The sequence below is a fragment of the Mchenga conophoros genome, linkage group LG1 (assembly GCF_057382185.1).
Source record: "Mchenga conophoros isolate Kocher_MC1m ecotype Shallow Benthic linkage group LG1, M_conophoros_male_GT1.1, whole genome shotgun sequence".
NCBI lineage: Eukaryota > Metazoa > Chordata > Actinopteri > Cichliformes > Cichlidae > Mchenga > Mchenga conophoros.
This window is the reverse complement of record NC_140526.1, coordinates 29,181,918-29,190,956: the sequence shown is the minus strand read 5'-3', so window position 1 is coordinate 29,190,956 and position 9,039 is coordinate 29,181,918.

Sequence of the window (9,039 nt, the reverse complement as noted above, 5' to 3'; positions counted from 1 at the left end):
TTAAAGATTACAATATTTTTGCAAAGTAGCATAAAAGTTTTACTCCTGTGCAAATGCATGCAACGCAGCCAGTTCAAGTTTTGCATGAGCATTATTCTTGTAGGGAAAATAAACAGCGAACCTTGCTGCATGCACAGCAACGCTGCAGTGATGTTAAAGTATCTTTTCTGTATATGCATATGCAAATATCATCGTGAGCGTCTTCCCCAAACTTGACATACATGTGAGAAGTCATTCCGGCCAGGTTTGCAAACCCGCACAGAAGAGGCTCATTTTCACCCCATTAGAAAAGCAGGTTGGCAGATGTGTGAGGATCATTTCCAAATGAACATCCTCACCCACGATAGCACACACACACACACACACACACACACACACACACACACACACACACACACACAGAGTCCTGACAGGCCCTATTATGTTGTGAAAGTTTGATCTGCATCTCAATACTTGTGTAAGAAACACTACTTTGCACTTCTGATATGCCCAATCCTGTACTTTGGCTCTCGTTGTGCGTCTTTGTCCGTGCTTGTCTCTCACTCGCTCTACCTGTTTCTGTAGAAATATTGTTCCTCAGTATTGGGACCTTGATTCCATGGAATTTTTTTCCTTTCCTTTTTTGTCTTCAGGCATTCTGCAGTTTTTGCCCAATCTAATCAGTGTTATTTCAGCTGAAACACATTTGTTATTTACGTGACTTTCATTCCCCTTCTTCTTGTCTCTCACGCCTCAATTTCTGCTCTGGGTTACTTCTGTTAGCAGTCCCCATGTCCTGTGGGGACTGAATCAGCACGAGGTTCTACGTGAGAGAGGCACAAGATGGATTGATCAATGTGTCTAAGGGTTGCCAGATGCAGGTCTTGAGTGTCATGGTGGATGAATAGATATATGGATTTGTCGGTGTGTGGTGATTGGTGGGCCTATTGATTGGTCCTTTTTCCTGTGAATTGGCAGTTTTATTGATAGTGTAATGGCTATGTGACACCATTTCAGGAGAATTCGATGGCTTTTGATGCGAGACTGTTAGCCATCACAGTCAGCTTTTTCTCGTAGTTTCTTTAATATTTTCTGCAAATTCAGATTAATTTTCACCAACGCAGTCAGATTTAAAAAAAATTCTTGCAGGCTTTATGACTCTTTCCATCTGAGTTAGAAAAAGGAGCATTAAAACTTTGATTGGCCTGCTAAATCTTGGCTCTTACTATTGTTTTGGATGAGACAATTCCCATCTTTGAGCCACTGGAGAATGAATGATTTAATGGAAGGACAATGACACCATCAGCAATGAAAGTGGAGCAGATGGGTGAATGACAAAGATCTTTAAATTTTGTGAGTATGTTTGGGTTGGATTGATAGTGGGAATGGTCAGATGAATGGTCTGTTTGATGGAAGATGGAGAGATGGATGGCAGGAGAGAGTAGTAATATGTGTAGGACGTGGGTGGGGTGGACAGAAGACAGAAGGCCTGCCTTCCTCTTAAATTTAGACATGTTCCCTTGGGGACCTTGCAGTGTGTAGGTCAGCCTCAGGGAGTGTTGGTGGGTGGGCCTCAGGGTGCAGAGGAGGATGTGCACCCCTGGCCTTAGGCTGGGGCTACAAGAGAGGTGCACTACCCTCCATGCCCTTATTTACTGCCTGAAACACTGGTACAGATGGCAACGTGACAAGGATAGAGGCCGCAGGGTTAAGCAGGAGCTGAGGCCAATCTTTTAAAGCAACATGCGATTGTTCTCCAGGACCTTCAAAATAGAAAATTAGAACATGAATGTGACATGTTTAAAATAATAGGTACACAATGAAAGTTTAAGGATTGAATCTTTAATTCAACTATTTCAACTTTCTTCTGTTGTAATAATAAACCTAAACTGAAGGACAAAGATGTCTCTGCACTGAGCTCTCATGTTTTCTGAAGTGATGAGCATGGCAGCAACAGTGATTCTGACCAGAAGAAAAAGCCGTGTGCTTCTTGGCTTGGCATTAAGTGTTCCATCAGATGGCTGCCACTCGGGGTGGAGGCAGTCTGGACTCAGCCTGCACGCTGACCTCTGATTGATTAAGAGGCCATTCTTGGCACTCGACTGGCCCGGGGCACCATTTGTCACCTGACAGCGCAGTCCTGTTGAGGAGCTTCTTGTCCCCCAATCTACATTCAGACTTTTTTTCCCCCTAAATCTCCCCAACTCAGTGAGCTCCACCAAGGCCACCCATGTCAAAAAATCTGTTCAGTCACTCTGGTGCTCAGCATTTTGGATTAGAGTAAACACCAAATGGCATATTAGAACATAAAAAATGCACATGAAAGATTCTCTCTTCTGTATTTGCTTCAAGTGACAGAATTTTGAAAATCAATTTTTTAAAGTTACATTTTTTTTAGTTTACTATTTCTGATTTAAATTTAAGGTCAGCATATGCGATGGTGAGGTAACGTGACTTCTTGTTGTGATCTGTTTTAGAGACATGCATCATTTACCATCCCCAAATGGCAGCACAAATGAGGGAGAATGTATCGCGTACTGTAAAGAGAGGGTGAAAAAACTGTGCCAAGTGTGCAGGAGCTGTTAGAGCCCTGGTTCTCAAATTGCAGGGCGTGGCAGGTCGGGTGTGAGCGGCCAGTTTTAAATTTTGAGCGACTATGGAAAGTGAACATGACTCATTCAGGGAAACAAGCAAACAGGAGTTTTCTGATGCTGTTGTGCTGATGTTTATTTGATTAAAATTCCTGAATTCAGAGTTGACGGTCTTTTCTTGATGTCTAGTCATGGTTGAAAACGAGTTCAAAAATGAAAGTTGACCAGGGGATGTTAGGTTGTGGGTTCAAGGTGTGTCTACAACACTGCCTTCACATCCTTGTTGGACTTTCTAGCAAGCGAAAGTTTGTGTTATAGAAATGCTGCTGTCTCATTACCAGCTACACTGAACATAAATAAACATTTTTAAAACATTTCTTGCTGAAAAGAATAATAATAAAACACCTCAGTGGTGGCTTAAGCTGTATTATCACTTATGATGCTAACATCACGACAGAGAGGTGATATTTGACAAAGTCCAGTGAGTTCATGCAAGAAATCAAACGTGTTAGATGGAGAAATCATAAATATCTGTGAGTTTTTTTTGGGGTTTTTTAAGAAACAGGTTCTGGTATCACTAAGTTGTGAACGCGGAGAAAGAAGATGTTGTGTGGACGTCTGTTCACGACCATGTAAATACCAGACAGTGTTTGAAACAAAGCAACAAAACAAAATTCCTTCTTTCTCTCTTTGTAAGAGAGAGTCTGAGTTAACCTCATTGACCCCGTAAACCGTCTGTTCACGGTTCAGTTTTTAGCGTCACTTTTGAGTGGGAAGATTGATGTTGGGGTTTCAACCATGTTTGCTGGGAACATTTATATTGTTTACCGTTGATAAAAATCACGAGTAACCTGTTTTTCTGGCTCTAATGTCCAAAATTCACCTACTTGATAATCTTCACACAGTGCAACAGCAGCATTACTAAATATGTGAACAGATAGTTGTGTAGCTCTAAATCACCAACTTTTCTTTTGCAATTTAATGAATAAAGAGCGAGCAGAAATTGAAGTACGCAGGCAACTCTGACATATAGTCCATGACTGCTTTGTAACCAGCAGAGTCCAACTCATATAAGTACCGCTCTTCAGATGAGCTGTGTGTCACGGACTGTCAAATTCATGATAATGCCATAAAATTTACCTCGTCGGCTGCTTTTATAGAATGTTCACCTGTTCATCAAAGGTCAAAGGAAGGCGGCACGTTTTATTGCTAACAGTTTAATGCACCGGCAGAGAATAGGATTGAAACATATATTAGTAATTTGCAGTGAAATGACCTGTGCTCTGTTTGCACATATTGCTACTTCAGCTACTTCACGAGATCATACTGGAGCAGATCTGTTTTGTCACAATGTGTTTTCTGCTTTAAATTTAAGGAAATTATGATATGTGGTTGGCTTTGATGCGGTCCAGATGATTGCTACATTTGCACAGGGAAATGCTGTGAAATAAGTGCTGATATAATACAACTGTATTTATTAGAATTTTCTTGGGGAAAATGAGAATGCTAATCATATTCATAGCCGGTGCTGTGGGTAATTTGCAGCTTCTGATAAGCTGCTATATCGGTGTGAAAAGCAGATGATTGAGTGACACACGTGACATTTTTGACTCATTATTTATTGATCCCATTTCATTTCCCATCTAAATGGTTAATTTGCTTGGCTACTGAAGCACTCACATAGGGGCTGTATGAAACGCTCCCAGATTTGTGCTGATGATGACACAGTTTCCTTCTGTCTTGTGTCTGAAATGAATGATGATGTGCTTATAATGCAGTGCCACCTTGACACCATTAGGACAATGTTTTCACCAATTAAGGTAGCCCGAGCCTAACACTCACATCCATCCGGCGTGGGTGGAAGCCCATTGTTAAGGGGCAAAAGTTTTATTACCTCTGATAATGATAATAAATGCTTCCTCCCACACACTGTGCCCTTCATTACAACATTGATCCCCTAACATCTCTGTTAAAATCCATCACTGGAGCTCTGTTAATGAATGCTCCAAACATAGCAGTGAACCATGCCGATGTTCCAAGGCCTTCTCACGTTCTCTGTAATGAAGTTAATGAGGTATTGGAGAAGTTAACATTTTCAGCAGGAAGGAAGGGTATGACTTTATTTGAGGTGGAAGAGGATAGAAGTGGGATTTAGTCGGTTGAGATGAAGCGTGAACGGAAAAAAAGAAACCAAGGAGGTTGCTCCATTCACACGCTCCAACAGGTCTTGATCACGTGTTTAATCTGACTGGGATGCTTACATACACACACATGTGTGTGCAGGCACATATGCAGACAGGTGCTGTGTGGGGTAGTGACTGTGCGGTGAACAGCTGTGTGTAGGAGATTCTGGGCAGGCTGGGAGATGGCTGTCGCATTCTCCGACTACTGCCGGATGCAGCATTTGACGCTCACATGTGCAGACAGAGGCCAGCTGCGAGGTGCCATTTTAGCCCTCCCACCACACACACACACACACACACACACACACACACACACACACACACACACACACACACACACACACACACACACACACACACAGAGTGATATTGTCTCTTTAAGCTAACATTGAGGTAACTCTTTCTCTGCTGTACATCCCAGAATAGGAAAAAAAATAATACAGCGAACGTCCTGCGGGCATATACCTGTACTCTAACCAGCTAGCCAAAGACAAGCTTTATACCTACAGATGCTGGCATAAATATTTAACTGCCCCTTACCCGGCCTGAGCACAGGCCATAAGCCCAAGCATCAAAACCCCGTCCCTCCTCCCATCCTGGCTGTCAGTCGCCAGCTAAGTCCTTCTTGGAGCTCGAAGGCTATCTGGGATTTAAGGGAAAAGCCTTTTATCCTGGACTTTCTCTGGAGGCTGGGGTGAGCACATGTCTCATGTCAGCAAAACACCATAAATGCTCCAAGTATCATCTTTTCGGCTTCTCAGAGGTAGCAAACAAAACTTTTCCGGGAGCGCAAACACACGGTGTCGTTTGCTAGTGCAATTTAAGCCATTAGTGGGCCTGCGGTGCTTATGGTTAATTTACACATCTAATTTACACATTAGATTTTTAAAAAATGCATGTTTATGAACCCTTTTTCATATGCATGCATTTCTACTTGTGTGGGTGTACATAAAGGTTGCTCTTGAGGGATTTGATGCTAGATGCTGATTAACCCTTAGGTGGATTGTATATGCTAATCTGGGGAATTAAGCTACCAGCTCACAGGAATGCCATTACTGTCTAGATCCAGACCAGGTGTCCCTGGCTATGGGGGGCAGTGCGCTTATACCCATTGTGTGTGTGTTTGTGTGTGTGTGTGTGAGTGTAGAATGTATTAGTGAGGAAATGACAAGAATGGCTTGCCTGGATCACAATAGCAAATGGAGGGTAACACAAGAAGGACCAGTATGCTAGTATTCACTGGACCGTCTTCAGCTCTTATCACATTTACATCAGCTGTTTATATGAATGCAGATGCTTTCAGCGATTGCTGAACAAATGTTTATGCTCACACCCACATGTTCTCTCTTGGCAGCTACACAGTCACTTGCAATGGACTCTGGCCACTGTATAAGTGCCATTTACTGTTTTATCATTGCTACCGTGGCTCCTTCACATATCCAGTGTGCGCACGAATGTTGGGTATAAATGCTGACTCTTCCAGGTAGCTCAACTGTGACGAGTGGGAGATCGAGTGAGCGTTACCTGTCCCTTTAAAAAAGGTGGCATTAGGAGAGGCAGCAGGGAGGACAGCAGCTGGAGAAGGTAATCCTGTCTCTCCAGGTCAACTATCAGACAAGCTATAGCAGGCCCCACTAACTCTAGCCTAATTAACACACACCAAGAGGGAAATCTTTCCCTCTCAAACCCATAGAATAGCAGACACACGCACACACACACATACACTTCTCCAACCAGACACTTCAGGGTTAACACTTTCCAGCCTCCACACTCGGGAGTTTGACCGGCTCCAACATGCTTTGGCTCCTACTTCTTCACTCTATATTACATCTCTTCTGGGAATCAAGAGACAGATTAGTAGATGGAATTAGATTGCACGGTAAACCATATAAGACTTTTGTTTTTGTAAAATCTCCTCAATAAGTGAGCATTTTATGCCATTTCATGTTTTGCAAATGCCAAACTGAGTTCTTGCAAAGTCTGCCAAATGGGCTAAACAGTCATTTTAATAAATTTACAAAATGTGGAATACTATTTCTACAATGGGGTGTCAATGAAAATTGATTAGTCTGTGGGTTAATTAGAGCACTTAGAGGTTGGAGCTAGAGTGAAAGATTGCATAGCAAGATTACAGTATGCCACTGGCACCAGGTAAATATGTGTATTTGCAGCAAAGAAAAAGCTGATACTGGCACACAAGTAGTGATGGATTTCATTTCAACTGGCAATGTGGGGTGCAACCAGATTGGACTGTAGGAACTAGAACTGTTGTCCAAGGAAAATTTCTGATATTACAGATAAAATAAAAAGGTTAAGGTCTCAAAACAAAACTGGCCATGAGAACAAGAATATTGTTGTTGTGGTTTTTCGTCTCGGGGACATAACTCGTAAATACACATTTACTGTGTTTGTGGAATTTGTGGAACAAAACTAAAACCTAAAATAATGAGATAAAAGGAAGCTAATGTAAAAGCCTCAAAAACTTCAGTATCATGAAAGACCTCTTGGGATTGGGGATAACCAATCCCCGTAGACTGTCATATAAAAGGTCCAACTTTACAGCAAAGACATTTGGACAGCATTTTGCAAAAAATAACTCTAGTCTTTCAGAATCAGAATCAGAATACTTTATTGATCCCTGGGGGAAATTATTTTTTGTTACAGTGCTCCATTATAAACCAAACTTTATGACTAATCTCTCCTTTTGTAACAACTGGACATAGGGAATTTAAAATAATCTAATTAAATTATGTTAAGGCTTAAAGTTATGCAGGATATGTGACAGGTGGGTGCATTTAGGCCGCTAGCTGTCTGATAGGTGTCACCTCAGCTAATTGGAGTCACTAAAATGCACCTCTTCACTGTGTTTCTAGTGTTGGTGCCTTTTGGAGGATTTTAATACAATTATCTGACAAATTACATGGATTGCTGTGCGCTTAATTGCGCTAATAGCCCATCCAAGAAGAGAGTGAAAGATGAGCATTAGCTGGCTGCGTAGCGCTTTGCATGCTCATCCAAATATGGTCACTTTTTACCTCCAGAAAGGTAAGATGGCATTTCAGGCTTGAAAAAGAGAATACATAAACCTGTGCATAATATACTACATCCATTAAAAAAAAACAAACCCTATCAATGGCGCTCTGGATGCACCACTTGGCTCTAACTACCAAAACAGCCAGTCTGAGACTTTCCCTCCGAGTGTCACAAGCCAGGTGGCATGTAACACACACTTCCACAAACACTTGGAGACAGTTGTGGGTGTGCGCGCGACAGGGGTGTTGCAGCCTCGGCGTCTGACCCCTCATCTGCAGCAGTCCTCAACAATTCCTCCTCCTCCCATGCACACCCCCTCTTCAAGTGTGTCTCTGGCTGAATGATGGTAAGGGGGCACTGGGGGCGTGATGGTATCAGGTATCATTTAAAAAAAGCAGTTGTCAGGGCTGGCTGAAAATGGAGCATGACTTTATTCAGTCTAAATTGTAGCCTGGTGAAAACAGCGTGGCCTCTCAGTGCCCTCCCTGCAGTGAAGTGGCCATTTCTGTAAAGCTCTAAGAGTCAGTTTAATGGAACTCTATTAAGTGCTCTGTTTTTATGGGATTGATTTCTCCTCCCTGTTGCGCCAAATGAATATTTCGATAGATTTCTCTGCTCCTGCTAGATGCCAACTGCCATTGAATAAAAATAACATCCCACAGGTAGATTTAATTTAAATGAAGTAAGCCTCACTCATTTTCTAAGTCATCTGGCTTGAGCAGCCTTACTGCTCACTGCGCATTCACACAGTCCACACTTATTTCCCCCCTCTATTAGTCTCACACATAGAAGTGCATGTATGCACATACACATGCAGCTGGTGGGGATTAGAGGAGAGGAAGCAGCGTGAGCACACAGGGTTTCAGAGTCAAAACAACAGAGCTGGACTTGACCTCTGGCCTGTATGGCCATTCATCTGTTGATAACATCAGTCAGTTCTGTACGACAGCTCCAGAGTGTGTGCAGACCCTTAAGTGCACCACAGACAGACAGACAGACAGAGTCTTTAGAAAGAAAACCATATCTTTGACAATTCCTCGCTCCTAAAGGATTTAACTTAAGATAGTGATGACTGGAAAGCATAAGGCTATATGATAATTAATGGCTTCCATTAGAGAGAAAACCCTTCCTCTGCAGTTTTCCTGGTGGATGGAGTACTGAAGTAGCTTAGCTCTGTGTTTCTGCCCTACCTGGAGCTACACACAAGTGCTATCCTGCATGCTAAATAAAGTCTTTCCATCTTATGAAATCCC